Below are 22665 nucleotides of genomic sequence, written 5' to 3'. Positions count from 1 at the left end.
CATTCTTTCCAACTTATTCAATTCTCTTACTTCTTGCTTGAGAAAATTGTAGCATTTCCCAATATTTTAATTCATTATCTTTCCCAAAAGAATTTGAGATGGATTTTACAAAATGTATATGCTTTCAGGTTCCACAACCAAATTTACATTCCCCATTGGGTTTCATAGAGGCTTTCTATGTGTGACCAAGGCAAGGCTCTGATTAATTTACTTCAGTGAATGCTTATAAGAAACCTACATTAAGGTTGCACACAGACCTATGGACCTTTCCATACAAAGCTAAATGGATCTGAGCTCAGAGTACTGCATGAGAAATATTCCTTCCATTGCTATTATAACAAACCAGATAGAACTAGGAAGAGAGGAGGAGGAGGAGGAAGAAAAGAAAAACCTGCATACATAGAAGGCAGCTGGCATGTTAGCATATCTTTATTAAAAAATTTATTTTTTTACAATTTTAGTTAACACTATGGACTTTCATTTATGGATGTGAGGGTTGGGATGTGGTACTTTTATTCATGTGTTTATTTGACAAACATTTACTGAGTATTTGTTGTTTTAGTCAGCTCATGCTGCAATAATAAAGTACCATAAACTGAATGGCTTAAACAACAGACATTTATTTCTCACAATTCTAGAGGCTTGGAAATCTAAAATCAATATGCCAGCTGAATCAATTCCTCGTGAAGTCCTTCTTCCTGGCTTGCAGATGGTTGCCTTCATACTGTGACTTTACATGACAAAAAGAGAGAGAACTCTGGCTTCTTCTTCTTCTTCTTATAAGGATACAAATAACATGTTGGCCCCAACCTCATGATTTTATCAAAACCTAATTACCTCCCAGGCCCCACCTCCAAATCCTATCACATAGGTGGTTAAGGCTTTAACATATGAATTTTAAGAAGAGACAAACATTTAGTGCATAACACCCACCTTATGTTGATAAGGCTATGTGAATCTGGGCAGTGAATTCTATTCATCCTGTGGCACATCTTTATTGCTTGGCCATGTTTCCCATCACCTCCTGGACTTTTGTAGGGGTAAAAGTGCATAAATGTAAATATTTGATTACTTAATCATATACATATTGGTGTGTATTAAGATACATATATAAAAGTTCAGCTATGCAGCAAATATGTACTGAGGACTGCGTCCCAATTAGCATACCCAGTGCCCTGTAAAAAATGTGTTATTATTCTCACTTGTTTTTAGTTGAAAGCAATGCTCAACGAGCTCAGGAAACTTGCTCGAGATTGCACAAATGGCTGAGCAGGACTTGAATCCTTGGCTCTCTTAATTAAAAGCCTAAATTCTTTCTCTCATTCCACAATACATGTCAAGCAGAGTCATTTCAGTGACATTAGACTATTCCAAATTCTTTACATTGTAAGTGAAGAAACTAAGGCCAGAGAAAGGAAATGATTTTCTCCAGGCTTCATATGTACATCTGTACACAGAAAGATGGTTGATCTGGAGAAGAAGATGGTTTCCTTTGTAAGCACAGCATCCTGCCATTTCAGACAGGCTGTGTCCATCAGCACAGCAAGAAGAGAGAGTGAATATCCCATCCCTCAATCCCCGCAAATGGCCCTTCAGTAAGTGATTTGCTGAGGCCTAGGCCCCCTGGGGGAAGAATGCATTGTACATCATATGGACCCAGCCAAGCTATGTTTACAGTTATGAAGTGCCACATATCAAAATTAGCATTTTTGCAAATGATCACACAATTCCATCAGGCCTGCTGTGTCCCTTTAATAGGCCCATCTTTCAATTATGAAGTAAAGATCAGTCAATGTTCTAAAATCTCATTCTGTTTGTTATTTTGACAGTAAAGAAGGAGGTTTTCTTTTCTTTTTTTTTTTCTTCCACTTGAAGTCAGGCCCATCAACATGAGATGGTTATCAAATCTATAGCAGAGAAAATGGATATTTTGAGTTTGTACTTATATCTTAGAAGTGGAACACCTTTGAAATGCTCATGAATAGGAATACAAACATCCATATTTAAGACTCTATCTCCTTGAGTACATCTGATTAGTCTAATTCTACCTTCCATTGCTCAGGGAATCATAAAATGTTAAGTATTTCGGTTCTAGGAGAATTTAGAAATCAGGCTTTCCTTCATTTCTGCTTCCTCTATCTGTTCTCCCACATCTTTAACAAGTTATCCCACAGACCAGCTTGAGCAGATCTTACTATAGGGAACTCACTATCTTACAAAGCAGTATTTCTCTTAGGCAACTATCTCTTTTTGAATCAAAATTGGTATCCTTAATCTTCCATCAATTGGTTTACCATCTGCGCCTAGAGAAATAAATACAATCACTTTTTCATCAAAAAGAGCTGCAACTATTTGAAAATGTAACTATTATCTGATTTCTAACCCACATTAGGCAATCTTAATGGTATTTTGGTAGTTTTTTTTCCTGTTTATTAAATGACCTGTGCATTCAACACATGGCTCAGTACTCTTATGGCATAGCTCACTAATATTTCTATATCTAAAATCAAACAAATTACCAAAGCACCCTGTGCATATGAATTAGCTCATGCATATGAAGAGTCGAGAAGAGCTGATCAATTGTCTACTGCCATCATTCTGTAAGAGATACCATCAGGCAATGCACCAGTTGAGTCGGAATAATGTGTAATTGATATTACCAGAGAAAGTAATTTTTAACTTTTACTTTTTTTCTCTACTCTTTTTTAAAAATTTGAAGTAATTTTAAACTTATAAAAAAATCTTAACAATAGTATAAAGGCATCTTTATTTTCCTTGAAGCATTTGAGAGTGAGTTGTGGATATGATGTCCCATCACTCTTAAACACTTTAGTGTGTAAAGCCTATGAACATTAACATTTTCCAACATAACAACAACACCATCTCCAAAATTAGGAAATTAACTTGGATGCGTTACTAATACCCAATTCTGCAATTCCCCTCAAGGGTCTTCACTTTCCCAAAAATGTTCTTTATAGAAAGACGGCCCAATTCAAAATTATGTGTTGAAGTTAATTTTCATATCCTTTTAGTATTGTTCAGTCAGGAATGGTTCCTTGGCCTTTGCTTGTCTTTAATGACTCTGACACTTTTGACTATCATAGACCAATTATTTGGTAGAATGTCACTCAGTTTGAATCTGTTTGATATTTACTTATGTTCAGATTTAAATTATGGATCCTTGGCAAAAATATAAAGCAACAGGTCTTGTGTTCTCATTGTATCCTATCGGGTGGTACACAATTTCATTTGTCTCACTGCTGACTTTGATTACCTAATTAAGGTTATTTCTGTCAGGTTTCTCTACTGTAAAGTTACTTTTGTAATTAATTAATATTATATGGGAGACATTTTGAGACTGGGCAAACATTCTATTCCTTATCAAATTTCCACTCACTAATTTCAGCATCCATTGATATTAGCTGGATAAATGAATTATTACAATGGTTGCCAAATGTTGATTTCCTGTGGCCAACCTTCTTTCTCCATTTATTAGTTGGTATTTACTTATCCCTATTTATTTACTAACATATCAGAATGTACTCTCAGGTACCTAATTTACTCAATGGTTATAATGCATTACCATAATTATTTAATTTGACATCAGGCTTATTTCACTGGGAGGTCCTTGAGGCTGGTTACTACGCTTTTTTATACCACACCACTATTCTTTGCACTTGTGTATTTTCTGGTATACTGAGATGTATCCGCCTTATTTGATACTTTTGCTTCCACGACATTGAAATCAGCAATCTTTTTAGGGATCATTAGTTTTCTTTCTTTTGTGCAAATGATCACACATTTCTTCCTTTTCTTTTCTTTCTTTCTTTTTTTCTTTTTCTTTCTGTCCTTTTTTTATTCTTTCTTTCTTTCTCCTTTCTTTTCTTCTTTCTTTTTTCTTCTTTCATCTTTCTTCTTTCTTTTTTTATCTTTCTCTCTCTTTATCTCCTTCCTTCCTTCTTTCTTTTGCTTTTCTTTTCCTTTTCTCCTCTCCTCTCTTTTCTTTTCTTTTTCCCTTCCCTTCCCTTTCCTTTGACAGTGTTTTGCTCTGTTACCCAGGATGAAGTGCAGTAGTGTGATCTCGACTCGCTGCAACCTTGACTTCCTGGGCTCAAGTGATCCTCCCACCTCAGCCTCTTGAATAGCTGCGACCACAAGCACACACCACCACAATTGGCTATTATTTTATTTTATTTTTTGTAGACACAGGGTTTCACTATGTTGCCCGGGCTGGTCTCAACCTCCTGGGCTCTAGTGATCCACCCGCCTCAGCCTCCCAAAGTGCTGGGATTAAAGGCATGAGCCACTGTCCCTGGCCCTGTAGGGGAAAATGTTATTTAAAGACAAAGATGTACATCTTAGATGTGTTCATTGCTATAAGGTTTCTCTGTTTCTAAGACCTCTCAATGAAGATATATAGAATATGTGTGTATATACATACAGAAATTACATACACATGCATTCTGGCACCAGCCATCTCCCCTAAACATTCTTCTCACCTGTTCAAGATCCAACACACCCCTCAGGCATCGACCTTCTTCCTTGGAGAATGTAAACCTTGATCCGCCTACCTAATGCCTTTTTTACTAGATAATTTAGGAGGGAATAGATGCAGGAAAAAAAAAAAAAGAAAAGGTGGGAGAAAATGAAGAAAGTTAACACTGAAGGGAAGGAAGAAAGGAAGAAAACTGGAAGGAAAGCATGCTCTCTATTCCAGTTAAATGTTATTAAAATTTTTTCATGAAACTAGGCACCTTAAAGCATTTCTTATACAAGTAGTACTGAATCATTCAATATGCACATGCTGAATGTGTGAATTTTAAAGTAGCAATTAATAAAGTTATATCAATCTTTTGGCTGCCATTACATTGGCTTCATACTATTAGGCCTAATATTGGAGGAGTAAATTAGATGCCTCCATGATCTCAGCTCTTCCTGAAACCTCCTGTCAGAGAAATATTCAGGTTACGAATCCTCTCCTAAAATATATCATCACAAGCTGCCCATATATCTATACTTTTCTTTTCTTTTCCCTTCTGTTCCTTTCCCTTCCCTTCCCTTTCCTCTCCTTTTCTTTTGCCTTCCTTCCTTCCTTCCTCCCTCCCTTCCTTCCTTCCTTTCTTCCTTCCTTCCTCCCTCCCTCCCTTCCTTCCTTCCTTTCTTCTTTCCTTTCTTCCTTCCTTCCTTCCTCCCTCCCTTCCTCTCTTCCTCCCTGCCCCCGCCTCTCTTTCTCTCTCTCCTCTTTCTTCCTCTTTCCCTTGCTTGACCTCCTGGCCTCAAGTGATCCTCCCATCTCAGCCTGCCTAGTAGCTGGGGCTATAGGCACATGATACCATGCCCAGCTAGTTTTTTAAACAATTTGTTTTTCTTTTGCGGGGGTAATATGGGGCCTTATTATGTTACCCAGGCTGGTCTCGCACTCCTGGGCTCAAGAGATCCTCTAGCCTCAGCCTCCTAAAGTGCTGGGATTACACTCATGAGCCACTGTGCTCAGCCCTGTTTTTCTTATAGATGAAGAATATGATACAATTATAGCAATTTCAACTTGACCATGAATCTTTTACTTTTTAACAATATGGCTAGATATTATATTATGAGTTTAATATATGTAATAGAATGTTAAAATGCAAATTTTGACTGAGGTATATTCCCAAATAAGGTTCTAAACCAAGAAGCACACATTTCAAAATAATGGATTAGAATCTATCTGACAATACTTCAATCCTGATCTCTCATTAAGGCTATAAAGTACTCATTAATTGAAGATTAAAGAAATAATTTTGGAGACAGCTCTGTATATGCTGTAAGTCTCACGCCCCTGTCAGGAAACAAGTAAAGGAATCTGCCCTGTTTATCTCATATCAATACATATGACTTTAGGAAAACCATTTGAAGAGCTTATTAAATGTTTTTTGTAATCTAACCCCTGAGTCATATCTCAGAAATATAAAAGTGAAGACCCTGGATAAAGTGACCTATGTTCTCAGAATAAGGAGCTGTGGTTTGAGAAATAACCATCCCCACCAAATTTATTAGAACAAAGGATATTTGGCCTTCCCTACAAACTAGCTCTGGGCCATGAGATAAAGAACACAGATTTGGAATTGCCTAGCAGTGTCTAAGAGGGTTACATGGAGAAGCATGAGGAACAGAATATAGGTGAAGGCTGTGGGCTGAGTCAGAGAGGGTAATCTAGAATAGAAATGCATCATGAAAACTTTAACTGAGAGACACTCAGAGTTGGGGATGTTAGAATCAGAAAAACCTAAGAGAGACATGGACAGCATTAAACAGCTTTCACACACAAAGAGCACTGAAGCTAAATACCCAGCCAGTGCAATGAGAACTTTTATGCTTGCTTCCTGACATAGCCTCCTGAATGCTTGCTCCAATAATGGAATGTTTAGAAGCCAAAACAAAGAGAAAGGAGTGCAGCTATCCATATGCTCTGTTTCCCCTACAGGCTACTAGACTGAAGAGGGCCTATATGAGAGGAGGAGAGAAGCTTTCACTTTATATCTAGTTCCAAGTTGTGAGATTGCACTGGACAGAACATAGTAATTATTAAATTAGAGTTTTATAACTTAGTTACCTTCGAATATTTTATATGATGACCAGGGTAGAAAAGGTACCTGTTTAAGGGCAGAGAAGCAGCTAATCTCTTAGAATAGTTTCGAAGTTGCTTTGTTATTACATGTCAAAAGATATGCATGTTTAATGTAAGACTATCTATATATTATATCATTTAATCTAAACAGAAACATCTTAATTTAATAAAATTAAATTGTATTAATTTAATAATAAATTTTATAAATTATAGTACATTTAGGTAAATATACAAATACATTAATAATTTACTAATTTATTATTTTATTTATTAATGAGGCAAGTAACTCTCAGAAAGGCAAATAATTTTTATTGTGTTGCAAAGTATTTTAGTGGCAGAATAAGAATTTGAATTTAGGTTTAACTGATACTTAAGCCCAGTTCTGGGCTTAAGTAACTGATACTTCAAATTCAAATTCTTGGGCCCAAACCCAAGCCCAAATTATGTTTAACTGATACTTAAGCCCAACTACTCTGAACTACTCCTTATGAATTGGTGTCATCTGAACACAGATAAATATGACTTGATCATTTCATCAAATTTTTGAATTAATACTTGAGACAGACATTACTGAAACCCAAACCTTTAGGAATTGAGAAAATCCTCTCTTTCTGTGGACATAAAATAAATAAACAAAAACCTTTTAGGAACTCCGTTTAATAATAAAGTGTTCAATTGCTTAGAAAATCTATGCCCTTTCCAAAAATCCTGAACATTTACTGGAGTAACTATGTATAAGCGTACTAACTATATTATACTAACTATACTATACTACCTAAATATAACTATACTAACATTCAGTTCAGTTACAATTGTTTTTGAAATATTGAGGTCCTTTTTAAAAAATTCTTCACTGGAATCCATATGCATCCCCTCCTGTCACCCCTCCTGTCAGTTAGTAAAATTCAATTATATAAAAAACCACAACCATAAAATATAAATGAGAATTCATCCTGTACTCAAACTAGATTGGAGTTTTTAGTATCTTGTACTCTATTTTAGTATCTTGTACTTTATTTTCTTTTAGTATCCTGTACTTTATTTTCTATCTCCACAGCATGTCCTTCCTCGCTCCTTTCTCTTTTCTTCATTTTTTTCCCCCAAATCTTTTCCTATGCTATGGAAAACAAAGAATTCTTGGGGTCAGAGAAAGCTATATAATTCTACCTTGGGGAATGATGCAATAATTATCACCCAATCATATCATGCTTGTAAAGTAACCTAAGTGCCTAGCCTAAAACTTGTCCCTACAATCACAACAAAAGTCTTTACAGATATTAAATGTTGTAATATATGAAAATAACTGGTATAAAGTGGGTGTTCCAAAATTGCAGCCCCCACGAATACATATTCATATGTCTTACTGTCTTATCCATCTTTCAATGTCAAGTTTGAATCTTATGTTCTCTATGAGGCCTAGTCTGGTAAGTCCTGTCTTGATGAAGTGGTCTCCCTCCTGTTGTTCCCTTTCACACTTGTAGAAGCTTTTGTTTGTTATCTTTCAAAATAAACTTTATTCTGCATTACGTTATTTTAAAAATTCACAAGACCTTATAGAACCATTTTTTTTCAAGTTCCTCAACAATTTAGGATCTCAGGCCAAAGGAATTAAGAAACTTTCCCTTAGTCACACTAAGTTAAAGGCAAACATTTGTTCTAGTTCATTAGTGCTTAATTATCTTATTGAAAGCTCCACAAGGACTAAAATTATGCTGTATCCTTTTATTATCTTTGCTCCCTGAATCTAACAGTAGTGGTAGAATCACCAAGTAGGCACTCAGTGCACTCTTGATACATTAAATTATACTGATTTTACATCCAGGAGGGATTTCTGAATGTGGCCAAGCACAAGATTCACCTGAGGGCTTGATAAAATACATAGAATCTTGTCTCTACTCCCAGAATCTGACTGTAGCTCTGCAGTGGGCCCCAGGAATCTGTATTTTTAACAGATTCCCCAAGCGAGTTGATCTTAATGGTTCAAGAAGTAGTGCTTAGGAATCACTGACTAGGACACATACCCTATTCTGGAGTGTTTCCAGAGGAAAAAGTCCACAGTTTTGCTTAGTAACATGTTTGGTGTCAAATAGACCTTATAGCTAAAGAAAAAAAATTCTTTATAATGCTGTAACTAAATTCTCATGACTGCAATTTATTCCCTACTACCCCAGGTGGAAATGGGTAACAGCTGGTCTTTTAATAACCCTTGAAGATTATTATTAAGTTACTCATCCACCTTCTCTTCTCTTAGCTAAATAGTTCCAATCTTTCTCAGGTATCCAACAGGCCCTATTTCCCAAGCCCTCTTTTCTCTCAGGGTTGTCTAAGTTTTGAATTAAGACTAATAACCTATGATTGTGCTGTATTAGATAAGATGTAATGAAAAGCATTTTAAAAATTTGGAGAAGTACCATACAAGTAGTAGGATTTGGTTTGAGAGTAATATCCTTATATGTCTTGTCTGCACACATCTCTATAGTTTTTTAAAAATATATTTCTAAGCAGATACAGAGGCAGTACAGTGCCAGGGACTTCATATAGCCAGGGCAGGGCACCAGGGCTTCCACTAACTGGATGTGTATCTTGGAACAAGTTATTTTCCCTTTCATATTTTTTATTTCCTTACAAGGAAGACAATCTATGCTCTACCTAAACTCTAGCAGTTATCGTGAAGCTCCAATCAGGGCAGCAGAAGGAACTTCGAAACATAGAGTCCAGTCTGTATCTAGACTTTAGGGTTAGACACAAAGGAGGCTGGTTTAATGGAAAGTAATAGAGAATTGATCCGTTCTTGTTCACATGAATGTTAGAAAGTTAGTAGCATGGGGATAAACATTGCAGGATTACTCAACAACGTCAACTGTCTGAGATACAACTAGGACAAGTCAGCAGGCAAATTCATGGCTAGTTGAGCCAAACTTCAAATGGGAGTGTTCCTCCTCCAACAAACTAACCAGTGATTTTCTTGAAAGGCAGACACTTTTCTGAGCTCTGATAATTGCATCTGCCCACCCTGGACCTAATTTCTCAGCAGGATCTTCCTCATGATGTACCAGCTGTGGTATCACTCCTGCTGTGGTATCTCTATCGCAACTCAGCCAAAGCCATTCTATTGTAAACTGTGATGGTTATACATGGGTTCATAGCTGAGCAATACCCATTGTCAAAGAAGAAATTGGATGTAGAGTGCCAGCTGTAGGAGAAAGACTGATTCAGCATCATCATCACCTACCACCCAGGTCTGTCATTATTCAATAATAGCTATGTTTTACCAAGCATTATTAAATAGCTCATTGACCTAGGTGATGATGATACCAGTCTCTATTGTAAATAATGCAGCATATTATCTCATGTAATCATCATATAGTACTGTGAGTTAGTAATTATCCCATCTTACTAATTAAGAAACTGAGGTAGAAAGAGATGAAATCATTCGACTGAGATGCCATAGTCACCTGATCCTCAAAATCAGACTACGGGACATCTGAACCAATGCTCTTGAATATTAGTCTTCATAAGTTTGGCCTGCTATATAGCAAAGTACCATAGACTGGGTGGCTTATAAATAATAGAAATTTATTTCTCTCAATTCTAGAAGCTGGAAGGCTGAGATCATAGTGCCAACATGGTCAGGTTCTGGTGAGGGCCCTATTCTGGGTTACACACTGCCATCTTCTCATTGTATCCTTGCATGGAGAAAACAGGATGTGGTCAGTCCATTGCAAGCATGCTACACAAATTTAAGATTGGACATGGAACTAGGGCCTGATAAAAATAAATGATGACATTTCAACCTGCTCAAGGAAACCTTCTGGTAACTTTATTACTAGAGATTGAAGTCCTAATTTATTGGCCAAGCATCTAAGACTTCAATATCTAGATCCAAATTTTTCTCACAGTCATATTCCCTGACAGTACCCATCATCACACCCCATATTCAAAGACAAACAAAAAAGTCTCCTGCTTGCTGCTCTGCTTCAAGCTCCCCAACCTCACAACCTTTGTTTTTGCTGCTCTCCCTGAATCTAATAGTCTTTACAAAATTATCATGGCCAAATACTAACCTTTCCTCAACAAACAATTTCAGCATCCCTGCTTCATTTCCTTATTTCTAATCTAAACAAGCAGATGTTATTTTTGAACTCCTATCTTTTTTATTCCTAGAATTTTCTGTTTTATAATGTTATGCGATAATATCTTATCACTCTTAAAAATCAGTAATTTTGAGCGCATGTACTGGGGGCTAAAGATAATGTCACATGCTTTCCTAACCTTCACGTCAATCCTATGGTGCTGGCGTTATCGTTTTCATTTTATGAGAAGGAATTAAGATTTGCATAAGGAACACAAGGTCATATCACCTGGGTTTACATCCAGATATTTCTCAATGTGAAACCTGTGTTCAATCCATAACCACACTATACTATCTCCTTATTGTTAGTAAAGTTATAAAAACAAAAACTGCATCTTGCTTATATTTGATTCCCTACACATTGCACGTGACAGGCATCATGCTTTTTTTTATTCCTTTGCAAATTGATTTAAATTAAATTCCGCCTTAGAGCATAAGCTTTCTTGAAGCTGTACACTCACTCCAAATACAAAACAACCTGAGACCTCCTTGGCCTTTGTTCATCATTGATGAGTGTTTGCTTGTTCTTTTAGTTACATTAAACTCTTTTATTCATTTTTACTTTATACTGGCTCCCCATGTTCTTGTTGCTGAACTGACAATCCTTCATTTTAGCTGTTTGACAGCTTATACGCCCTGCCTGCCAGCATCAGTATTTACTAATGGACACTTTATCTTACAAATGCTGTTTTCAATCAAGAAAGATAATGAAGAAATTACATGACCCTAGACATGTAGCTACCAGTCACCACGGCCTGTGTCATTTGGCTTCTTTGCCATCTGTGCCCAAGCAACAGGGCAGGGCAAGGAAAGGATAGAGGAGCAGAGATAGCAGAGGAGAACTCCAAGGAGAGAGAAGATTGATGATTCAGAAGCAGGAAGGGAACAAGTTTTTGTAAGCCTGTTTCTATGGCCCAGACATTTTACATGCATGCTCCTATTTAATTCTCAAAACAATGCTAAGAGATTATGCCTAGTCCTTTTGATTTTTTTCTTAAATGAAGAAAAACTGAGGATCAGAGACAAATGATTGGCTCAAAGGAACAGAAACAGAAGTGAGAGAAACTGGTTATTATGCTAAGTCCCTGAAATTTGGAACTGTCCAGAAAAGATTTGAATCCAGGCATTATCCATAGAATTAGGTAACCTTGAACAAGTTGTGTGTGTGTGCATGTGTGTGTGTGTGTGTGTGTGTGTGTGTGTGCATGTACATTTAGCAAATTCCTTTTTTCCCCCCAAGGCTTATAGTTTTGTGTTTTTTAATTTTTCTACTTTATCTTAGGTTCAGGGGGTAATGTGCAGGCTTATTACATGGGTAAATTGCATGATGCTGACACTTCGTGTATGTGAATAATCTCATCACCACACCTGCCTCCTACGCCCTACTTTGTTTATTGTTCCCATGTTTATGTCCACGTGTATTTAACCTTTAGTTCCCATTCATAAGTGAGAGCATGCAGTATTTCATTTTCTGATCCTGCGTTAGTTCGTTAGTTCATTTAGGATAATGGCCTCCAGCTGCATCCATGTTGCTGTAAAGGACATGATTTCATTATTTTTTATGGCTATGTAGTATTCCACAGTGTATATATATCATTTTTTGTAATCCAGTTCACTGTTAATGGGAATCTTAGATGATTCCATGCTTTTGCTGTAATGAACATATGAGTGCATGTGTCTTTTTGGTAGAATGATTTGTTTTCCTTTGAGTATATACCCAATAGTGGGATCACTGGGTCAAATGGTAGCTCTGTTTTAATTCTCTTAGAAATCCCCACACTGCTTTTCATAGTGGTGGAACTAATTTACATTCCAACCAGCAGTGTGTGTTTCCCTTTCTCTGCAACCTCACCAGTATTTGTTGAATTTTGACTTTCATAACAGCCATTCTGATGGGTGAGAGATGGTATCGTATTGTGGTTTTGATTTGCATTTCTCTAATGATTAGTGACTATGAACAGTTTCTCATGTATTTTTTGGCCACACGTATGTCTTCTTTTGAGAAGTGTCTGTTCATGTCTTTTGCCCATTTATTAATGGGGCTATTTGTTTTTGCTTGCTGATTTGTTTTAGTTCCTTATTCTGACTATTAGACCTTTGTCAGATGCATAGTTTGCAAACACTTTCACCCCTCTGTAGGTTGCCTCTTTACTCTGTTGATAGTTTCTTTTGCTGTGCAGAAGCTCTTTAGTTTAGTTTGGTACCACTTGTCAATTTTTGTTTTTGTTGCAATTGCTATTGAGGACTTAGTCATAAATTCTTTGTCGAGGCTGATGTCCAGAATGGTATTTTCTAGGTTTTTTTCTAGAGTTTGTATTGTTTTAGGCTTTACATTTAAATATTTAATCTATCTTGAGTTAATTTTTGTATATAGTGAAAAGAAGGGGTCTAGTTTCAGTCTTCTGTATATGGCTAGCCAGTTATTCCAGTAGCGTTTATTGAATAGGGAGGCATTTCCTCATTGTTTGTTATTGTTGACCTTGTCAAAGATCGGGTGGTTGTAGATGTGTGACTTTATTTCTGGGTTCTCTATCCTGTTCCATTTTGTGTTTGTTTTTGTACCAGTACTATGCTGTTTCAGTTACTGTAGCCTTGTAGAATAGTTTGAAGTCAAGTAGTGTGATACCCTCTGTTTTGTTCTTTTTGCTTAGGATTTCTTTGTTGAATCAGGGTTTTTCGGTTCTGCATGAATTTTAGAATAGTATTTCTAATTCTCTGTGAAATATCACTGGTAGTTTGATAGGAATAGCATTGAATTTATAAATAGCTTTGGGCAGTATGTCCATTTTAGCAATATTGACTCTTCCTAAGTGAGCATGAAATGGTTTTTCTTTTGTTTGTCTCATGTCTGATTTCTTTCAGCGGTTTTTTCTAATTCTTGTTGTAGAAATCTTTTACCTCTATTGTTCACTGTATTCTGAGGTATTTTATTCTCTTTTGTGGCCATTATAAATGGGATTGTGTTCTTGACTGAGCTTGGATAATACTAGTGTATAGAAATGCTACTGATTTTGTACGTAAATTTTGTATCATGAAACTGCTGAAGTCATTTATTAGTTCTAGAAGCCTTCTGGTGGAGTCTATGGGGTTTTCTTGGTATAGAATCATACTGTCTGCAAAGAGATATTTTGACTTCCTCTCTTCCTGTTTGGATGCCTTGTATTCTTTCTCTTGCCTTATTGCTCCGGCTAGCACTTCCAGTACTATGTTGAATAAGAGTGGTAAGAGTGAATATCTTTCTCTCATTCTGATCCTCAAGGGGAATGCTTCCAGCTTTTGTCCATTTGGTGTGATGTTGGCCACTGGTTTGTCATAGATGACTCTTATTATTTGAGATATGTTTATTCAATTCCTAATTTGTTGATGGCTTTCAAGATGAAGCAGTATTGAATTTCATTGAAGGATTTTTCTGTATCTATTGTGATGATCACATGATTTTGGTTGTTAATTCTATTTACGAAGTGAATCACATAACCAATCCTGCATCCCAGGAATAAAAACTACTTGATTGTGGTGAATTAGCTTTTTTGATGTGTTGCTGGATTTGATTTGCTAGTATTTTGTTGAAAATTTTTGGTACTATGTTCACCAGAGATAGCAGCATAAAGTTTTCTTTTTTTGCTGTTTCTTTGTCAGGATTTGGTATCAGAATAATGATGGCTACATAGAGTGAGTTAGGGAGGATTCCCATCATCTTGATTTTTTTGAATAATTTCAGTAGGATTTGTACTGGGCCTTCCTTATATTTCTGGTTGAATTCAGCTGTGAAGCCATCTGATCCAGGACTTTGTTTATTTGGTAGGCTTTTTGTTACTGATTCAATTTTGGAATTTGTTATTTGTCTGTGTAGGATTTTAATTTCTTCCTGGCTTTATCTTGGGAGGTTGGGTGTTTCTAGGAATTCTTCCATTTCTTCTATGTTTTCTAGTTTTTGTGCATAGAGTGTTTGTAATAGTGTCTGAGAATTTTTGTTGTTGTTGCATTTTTGTGTGGTTGGTGGTAATGTCCCCTTTATCATTTCTGACTGTGTGTATTTGTATCTTTTCTCTTAATATTTTTATTAATCTAGCTAGTCTATCAATCTTGTTTAGTCTTTCAAATAACCTACTTTTGATTTCACTAATGTTTTGTATAGATTTTCACATTTCAATTTTGTTCAGTTAAGCTCTGATTTTGTTTATTTCTTTTCTTCTGCTAGCTTTGGGATTGGTTTGCTCCTGTTTTTCTAGCTCCTGTACGTGGCACAGTAAGTTGTTAATTTGAGATTTGTCTAACTTCTTGATGTTGGGGTTTAGTGCTATGAATATTCCTCTTAATATTGCTTTACCTATGTTCCAAAGATTCAGGTATGTTGTGACTCTGTTTTCATTAGTTTCAAAGAATTTTTTAATTTTTGCTTTAATTTCATTCTTTATCCAAGAGTAATTGAGAAGCAAGTTGTTTAATTTCCATAAATTATTGTACGGTATTAATAGATCTTTTTGGTATTGATTTATATTTTTGTTGCTCTGTGATCTTAGAGTGTGGTTGGTATGATTTTGATATTTTTGAATTCATTGAGACTTGCTTTATAGCTGAGCTGTGATCAGTTTTAGAGTCTTATATGTGTCGTGTGCAGATGAGAATATATATTCTGTTGTTGTCAAGTGGAGTATTCTGTAGCTGTCTATTAGATATAATTGGTCAAGTGTTTAGTTTAAGTCCAGAATATCCTTGTCAGTTTTCTGCCTTGATTATCTGTCTAATGCTGTCAGTGGGATGTTGAAGTCCCCCAGGATTGTGTGATTGTCTATATTTCTTCATAGATGTCTAAGAATTTGTTTTATGAATCTTGGTGCATTAATGTTGGTTGCATATATATGTAGTATAGTTCAGTCTTCTTGTTGGGTTGAGCCCTTTATCATTATGTAATGCCTTTGTCCTTTTTGATCATTATTGTTTTAAAGTCTGTTTTATCTGGTATAAAAATAGCAACTCCTGATCTATTTTGTTTTCCATTTACCTGATCTTTCTCCATCCCTTTACTTTGAGCCTATGGGTGTCATTACTTGTGAGATGAATCTCTCAAAGACAGTAGAGAGTTGGGTCTTGCTTCTTTGTTCAATGTGCCACTATATGCCTTTTAAGTGGGGGCATTTAGCCCATTTACATTCAGGGTCAAAATTGATATGTAAAGATTTGATCCTGTCATTGTGCTGTTAGCTGGTTATTATGTAGACTTGATTGTATAGCTCTTTTATTATGTCAATGGGCTTTGTGCTTAAGTGTGTTTTTATGATGGCAAGTATCATTCTTTCATTACCATGTTTAGCACTCCCTTTATGACTTCTTGTAAGGTAGGTCTAGTGGTAAATTATCCCCTAAGCATTTGCTTGTCTGAAATTAACTTCATTTCTTCTTCACTTATGAGGATTAATTTGATGGCATATGAAATTTTGGCTGGAATTTCTTTTCCATAAGGATGTTAAAAATAGGCCCCCAATTTCTTCTGGCTTACAAGGCTGCTGCTGTAAGGTCTACTGTTAGCCTAATGGGGTTCCCTTTATGAGTGACCTGCCTCTTCTCTCTAGCTGCCTTTAAGATTTTTTCCTTTGCTTTGACCTTGGGGGATCTGATGATTATGCGTCTTGGAGATGGTCATCTTGCATAGTATCTTGCAAGGGTGTTCTGAATTTACTAAATTTGTTTGTTGACCTCTAGTGGGATTGGGAAAATTTTCATGGACTATATCTTCAAATATGTTTTATAAGTTGCTTGCTCTTTGTCCTTTTCTTTTAGGAATGTCAATGAGTCATTTGGTGGTCTCTACATAATCCCAAATTTTTCAGAGGTTTTATTCTTCTTTTAAATTCTTTTTTATTTTATTTTTGTCTGCCTGTATTGCTTTGAAGGAGCAGCCTACCGCTTCTAAGAGTCTTTCCTGAGCTTGGTCTACTTTTTTGATAATGTTTCCAATTGTATTTTGAAATTCCTGTAGTAAATTTTTCATTTCCAGAAATTTAGTTTTGTTCTTTCTTAAAATGGTTATCTCATTATTCAACTTTTGGATCATTTCACTGATCCTTTGGATTAGGTTTCAATCTTTTCTTATATCTATCTTAATGAGCTTCATTGCCATCTAGATTCTAAAATCTATGTCTGTCATTTCAATCATTTCAATCTTCTTGAGAGCCATTGCTAGGGAGCTAGTGTGATCATTTGCACATAAGAAGACACTAGCATTTAGAGTTGTCAAAGTTCTTGTGCTGGTTCTTTTTCATCTATGAGGGCTGATGTTCCTTTATCCTTTGAAGTTGCTGTTCTTCCAATGGGACTTTTTGGTTTTATGTTTTTATGATCTTTATTTCCCTTGAATTTTCTTTTTGAGACAGGGTCTTACTCTGACACCCATGCTGTAGTACAGTGGCATGATCATGGCTCACCGAAGCCTTGACTTCCTGGGCTCAACTGATCCTCCCACCTCAGCCTCCCAAGTAGCTGGGACTATAGTCATGTGCCACCATGCCTGGCTGATTTTTAAAACAAAATTTTGTAGAGATCGATTCTCACTGTGTTGCCCAGGCTAGTCTCAAACTCCTGAGCTCAAGTGATTTTCCCACCTCTACTTCCCAAAGTGCTAGTATTACACGTGTGAGCCATCATGCCCAGTCTTGAGAGTTTGACTGTGGTGCAAGCTTGGTGTAATTGAATGACTTTATTTCTGGATGTTTTCAGGGGGCTCAGGCTCAGCTCTGCACTCCTGGGTTGCCTGCTCTAACCCTGGGTGGCTGGGACCGGGTCTGCAGCTTTGTCCTTTAGCCCATCAAGATTGAGTGTTGCCTGAGCTTGATGGGCTAGGATGCTCCCAGACTGCTGGCAACAGCACTCTGTAGGGGCGAGTGGGGGGTCATGGGTGTAAGTGCTCCAGCAGGGGTGGGAGGGGCACCATAGATGCGAAGCATGGCAGCAGTGGCAGGTGCACTGGGGGCAGGAAGCTCTCCAGCAGGGACAGAAGGGGTACTACAGGCAGGAAGTGCTTAACGTGAGCATCAGGGGTGCCATAGGCAAATGTGCTCCAAGGGGGTAGTGATAGGGTTGCAGGAGAACACATTCAGATGGGAGGCTGTCAGCAAAAGTGCTCTGGTAGGGCAGCAGGGGTGCTTGGACAAAACCACTATGGTGGTGGACATTGGCAAAAGTGCTCTGGTGGGGTAGTTAAGGCTGTGCTCCATGCAGACATGGCTAGGCAGGGACTCCGAAAGGGGCTGGTGGACAGTGGGGTTCACAGATGAGATTCATCCTGGACCTGCAGGACAGACAGCCCTGCTCTCTCCAGGTCTAGTGACTTACGTAACTCAGAGCCATTCAGGGCCTGGAACATGTCCCATATTCAGCAACCCCAAGAAGGATTCCCAGCTTCCTCTCCCTTTCATCCTGGTGTCTGGGTTGTCTTTCTAATCTCTTTTAGTTCATTCCTTCAGATGATCTGTTCTGAGTATGCTGATTTACTGGATATTTTGGTCTGTTTTTGTGGGAGATGTTCTTCCTGGTGGCATCTAGTTAGCCGTCTTGCCTTGGATACCCAGTCCAAATTTTCAGTATTAATTTCCAAGCATATAAAATGAGAATAATAGAAGATCAACTCTGATGGTTTACTATGAGGATTAAATAAGATAATGGATATAAAGTTTTTAGCCCAGTTTCAGATACAAAACAACCGCTGCAAATGTAACAAGCTTTTACAGTTTTATTCTTATTACTACCAAAATGAAATGATGGCTCCAACATTTAAATGTGAGCCTATTTCTCTTTGAATTCTATGTTATTTCCATGCTATCATGAAGCCTGGACAAGTCAGTAAATAAAAGGAGTAAGAAAGAAAGGGCAAGAATAATATATTAAAAAGCTCTCTCCATCCTTAAAACAGGCTTCATTATGTTGATTAGACTATAGGAAGAGCCCTCTGTAGCCCAGATTAGTACTTCCAAAATTTCAGAATTTACCAAGTTTAGTCATACTCCAGCTTTCTGGGTAGCGTAATGGTACTTTATTGCCATGCTCAAATTGATTCCTTTATATTCATATCATAGTTTTATAGTAAAATTTGCTCTTTATCAACACATATAGCATACTTATTGTGTTGATAAAGTGGCAGAATACAATGTATTTGAAGCAGAATACAACCTATTTAAGTGAGAGAAATATGTTCATACTTTATTCATGCTACTCTAAAATCATAGAACCCTCAATTTTTATAGTTCCCATAGGTAAAATTGTTTATAACTTTAATCCTTTGAAGATGAAAGAATGTTAAAAACTTAAAAAAATATAATCCTGAAAGCCTGGACATCTGTATACTACTTTAAACTCAACCTTGTACTGTGCGACCTTGCCCAATCTGTCTGTTGGTATTTCCAAAGTTTTGGAAATAAGGAAAATAAAGCTTTTATTTTTTATATTCACCTATGATAATATGTTTTGCACAGCACTAATTCATATATTGATGAACAGGTGTTCTCTTTCATTTCTGCTTTTTTATAAACATGACCTGGTCTATTAGTCAATCAATGGTCTTAGTCTGTAAAAGGTGGATGCATAATCAGTATTTAATTACTAGGCATGTTATTGTCATTGATTCCTGGAAAATGTGAGAATAGCTACAAATCCTCACTTTTTATAAAAATGCACATGAACACATGCTCACACAATAAGTCCTGAATTTCAGCAGAAGCGTGTACTCCCTACAACCCAGCCATGAATGGGTCCACACCACTAAGATTCAGTTTCACTCTACTTTTCTAGTCCAGACACCCGCCACAAGCCTAATATGGCAGTTGTTCAACAGTAAGTATGCTAGCCGCATTATCTGACATCAGCTTTATAAAGAGCTAGAACACTGTCTTTGAAAAAGAGAGGGTATGATTTGGCTGAGAAGCCAGAAGAAAGAAATGAAGTAGGAGAGCCTGATTGCTGTAGGCATGAGAGGTGACAGCACAGTGTAAAGCTCTCTGCACCACTCTGTCTAATGGCAGAGTTCTACCACCTCTCTAGGGACAAACTTGGACAGGTTCTCCCTACAGCAGCCAAGCGTGCTATTCTCTCTCCTTTTATTAGCAAGGCGTCTTCCACTGAAACCCTCCTCTGCCCAGTGCCATGTACTATCCTAGAAGAGAAAGACTCTGAGCCTGGACTCCAGCCCTTTCTCTATGTTGAATTTTAGAATCTTCATGACTTACCAGATGAGATGGTTTTACAAATGAGATGGCATCTGTGAATTGTCAGAGTGGCTGGCACAGAGTTGATAAAAACAACACAAAACAGCAACAAAAAACCACTAGTTTTCTTCTGAGTCTTTTTTTTTTTCTGATGATCTCCTTATTTTCCCACCTTCTTGTACATGACCTCAAAACTCTTCATCAGATTTCATGACCCTTATTTCTTTACACAGCTGCCTTTCTGTATTCTAACAGTATACTCCAAGCATGATGCAAATGGTCCGGGGTATAGTTGCTAGAAAATGAAGGATGAGTGTATAAAGCAATAAATGAAAAACTAAATGTATAAATAGAATTGTAATAATATATGTGCATATGCCTGATACTTAGGTTATAGAAAACTCTTGGTGAATGTCCCTTCCTCAGGAAAGCCTGCTTTGACCACATAATGTAGCCTTTACAGAAAGTTATGATTATATTTTTGTGTTTAGTTTTTGTCTTTCTTATAAAGACAAAAGACAGTAATCTTGTGTTTTTGTTTTTTGTTTTTGTTCAGTTAGGAAGAAGGTTTACTCCTGGAACAAACATTGTACCTGGGTCAAATACTGGTCCTCAGTGTATGTGAGTAGAACAAATGAGTCACTCACTTCTGCCTCCTACCTCCCATTTCTCCTTATTCTCCCCTTCATCTTTCCTTGTATCCTTTTTATTCTGCTTTCCCTGGTTCTCACATTTATTCACCTCTTCTCTCTTTTTCACTCATTTAAAAAAATTTATATATGACCTTCCATCTTTTCTGCATTTTCGGAATCTTTGGAGAGCTTTGGATTTTATGATAAAATAAGATAGCTTTTAAATTTTCTTTGTTACTCTTTCACCAGTTTCTAAGAAAATTCACTTCACATTATCATTCTGAAAATAGATCTGACTGGATTGAAACTCTGAACCACTCTGGCCTCCCCTGCTGTCAACAGCAGCCAGTTCTTGATCTGGGGAATTATGGGTGAATCTTGAACCTGTCAGGCTGCCTGACCAGGTCCTTGTCCAGTGGGTGAATGACAGCAGCAACATTTCTGTGTCTACTTGATGTGCCGTCTGGGAGCAGCCAAATCTCAGAGCTCTGTGCAGGATATCTGCAACTAAAGCCCCTAGTAAAATGCTGTGTTATGAAAGAAAGTGGGCATGAGGTCAGAATGAAGGCACTGGCTGGGAGTCAGCATACCTGAGCTATAATCTTTCCTCAAGATCCCCAGCTGTGTGATATGGGGCAAGCCACTTAACATTTTCAAACCTCCATTTCTCTAGCTATTATATAAAGGGGTTTGGCTAGTACATCTTTCAAGGTCCCATTTATCTATAAAATTCTCCGAAACTCATTTAAAACAACACACAAAAGAAGAAAAGCAAAATAATGAATTGTCAGTTCAGTCAATTTGACCCCGAGCCTGCAACTCTGAAATTTAAATCAGAGCCTATATGAAACTATCTTCTTCCCCTCTCCAAAGGATGTCACTACTGAGTATTAGAATACCAAAAAGAGGGAGAGTAATAAGTGATGGCTTATGAAGAGCAGTAAAACAAATGAAAATCAGCTGTGAAGGTGAGTCAGGTGCTGCGAGGTGGTAGAGATCTGTAAGAAGGGACAATTAAAGTAAGAACAATGAAGAAGAAAAATGGGCCTAATGTGATCTGAGAGATGGAGCTGGAGACTATGTAGGGAGAAAGTGGTGGCTGAAGCAGAACTTACCTGAGTCTGAGGCTGGATGTGTTGTTAAATTTGGCTTTTAGGAATAGTCCTCTTAAAGTGACTCAAACAACAAAGAGGACTTATTTATGACCTCATAAAGTGGAAGGTCTTCAGTATGTTTCATTCAGTAGCTCAGTGGTCTCTCTAAGCAAGTAGCTTTCTTCTGTCTCTCTACTCTGCCTTCCTTTGTGCCAATTTCAACATCATTATAAGGCTGGCTTCACTCCTGGGGTCAAGATTGTTAAGCTACTTCTTGTACTACAATTTCCCAGTAACTACTAGTGGGTTGGTTTTTGATAGCTTACCTGGAAGGGCAAGTAACTATTTCTATAAAGCCCTTAGAAAATCTTCTCCCATGACTCATTGATTCAACTTTAATCACATACACATTTTTATATCAATGCCACTGACCATGGGCATGTTGTCCTCTGACTGGCTTAAGCCTCTGTTACCTGAATTAATCACTATAACAATGGGGTGGGGTTCCCTATGGGATTAGATAAATTTTAAATAGTACAAGAAGAGCTGGGACACTTAATCTCCTCTAAACCCATGGCTGCTTCCCAATGAAAAAGGAGAAACATGGGTATTGGCAGACAGCAATCATGGCTATATCATGAAAAGACAAAACAAAGCAAGAACAAATACTTAAAAGAAATGACAATGCAGTTTATCCTGAGAACTAGCTTCGATTGACTGGAGTACAATAGGCACTGAAAAAGGCAGCCTGAATGCCATGTGTTTGCAACTCTTGACTTAGCAGAAAAGCATATTAAAAAGAAGAAACATATGTTGCCTGATTTTCGAAATCCAGTTATTTAGAATCCAGAAAAGACAAGGCATGGCTAGGTAGCCTTCAGACTGCATTTGGCCCTGTATCTGTACCATATTACCCTGTACTACTAAAAGTTGGGTTTACTTAATAGGCTTCTCCAATTCTGCAATTTTTGCCTATAGACTTGGCAGAGTAAATGAAAAAATTAAG

General features: G+C 37.1%; 1 long non-coding RNA gene across 2 annotated transcripts in view; it reads right to left on the bottom strand.

Annotated features, from left to right (window-relative positions):
- LOC104007998 (uncharacterized) overlaps positions 1-21742 on the bottom strand; it is a 44449-nt gene extending 22707 nt beyond the window's left edge. The window contains exons 1-4 of one of the 2 annotated variants that reach the window (XR_682395.4): positions 21681-21742; positions 19955-20228; positions 4500-4586; positions 934-1029 (exon numbers count right to left, since the gene is read on the bottom strand). This is a non-coding gene — a long non-coding RNA (uncharacterized LOC104007998). The remainder of the gene's footprint in view (positions 1-933; positions 1030-4499; positions 4587-19954; positions 20229-21680) is intronic. The other variant, XR_001720987.3, reaches the window with a different exon arrangement.
- Positions 21743-22665: the final 923 nt, after the last annotated feature.

The sequence above is a fragment of the Pan troglodytes genome, chromosome 11, assembly GCF_028858775.2.
Source record: "Pan troglodytes isolate AG18354 chromosome 11, NHGRI_mPanTro3-v2.0_pri, whole genome shotgun sequence".
Taxonomy (NCBI): Eukaryota; Metazoa; Chordata; class Mammalia; order Primates; family Hominidae; genus Pan; species Pan troglodytes.
Note: the sequence above shows the minus strand (reverse complement) of the source record. Positions and strands in the feature narration are given on the sequence as shown.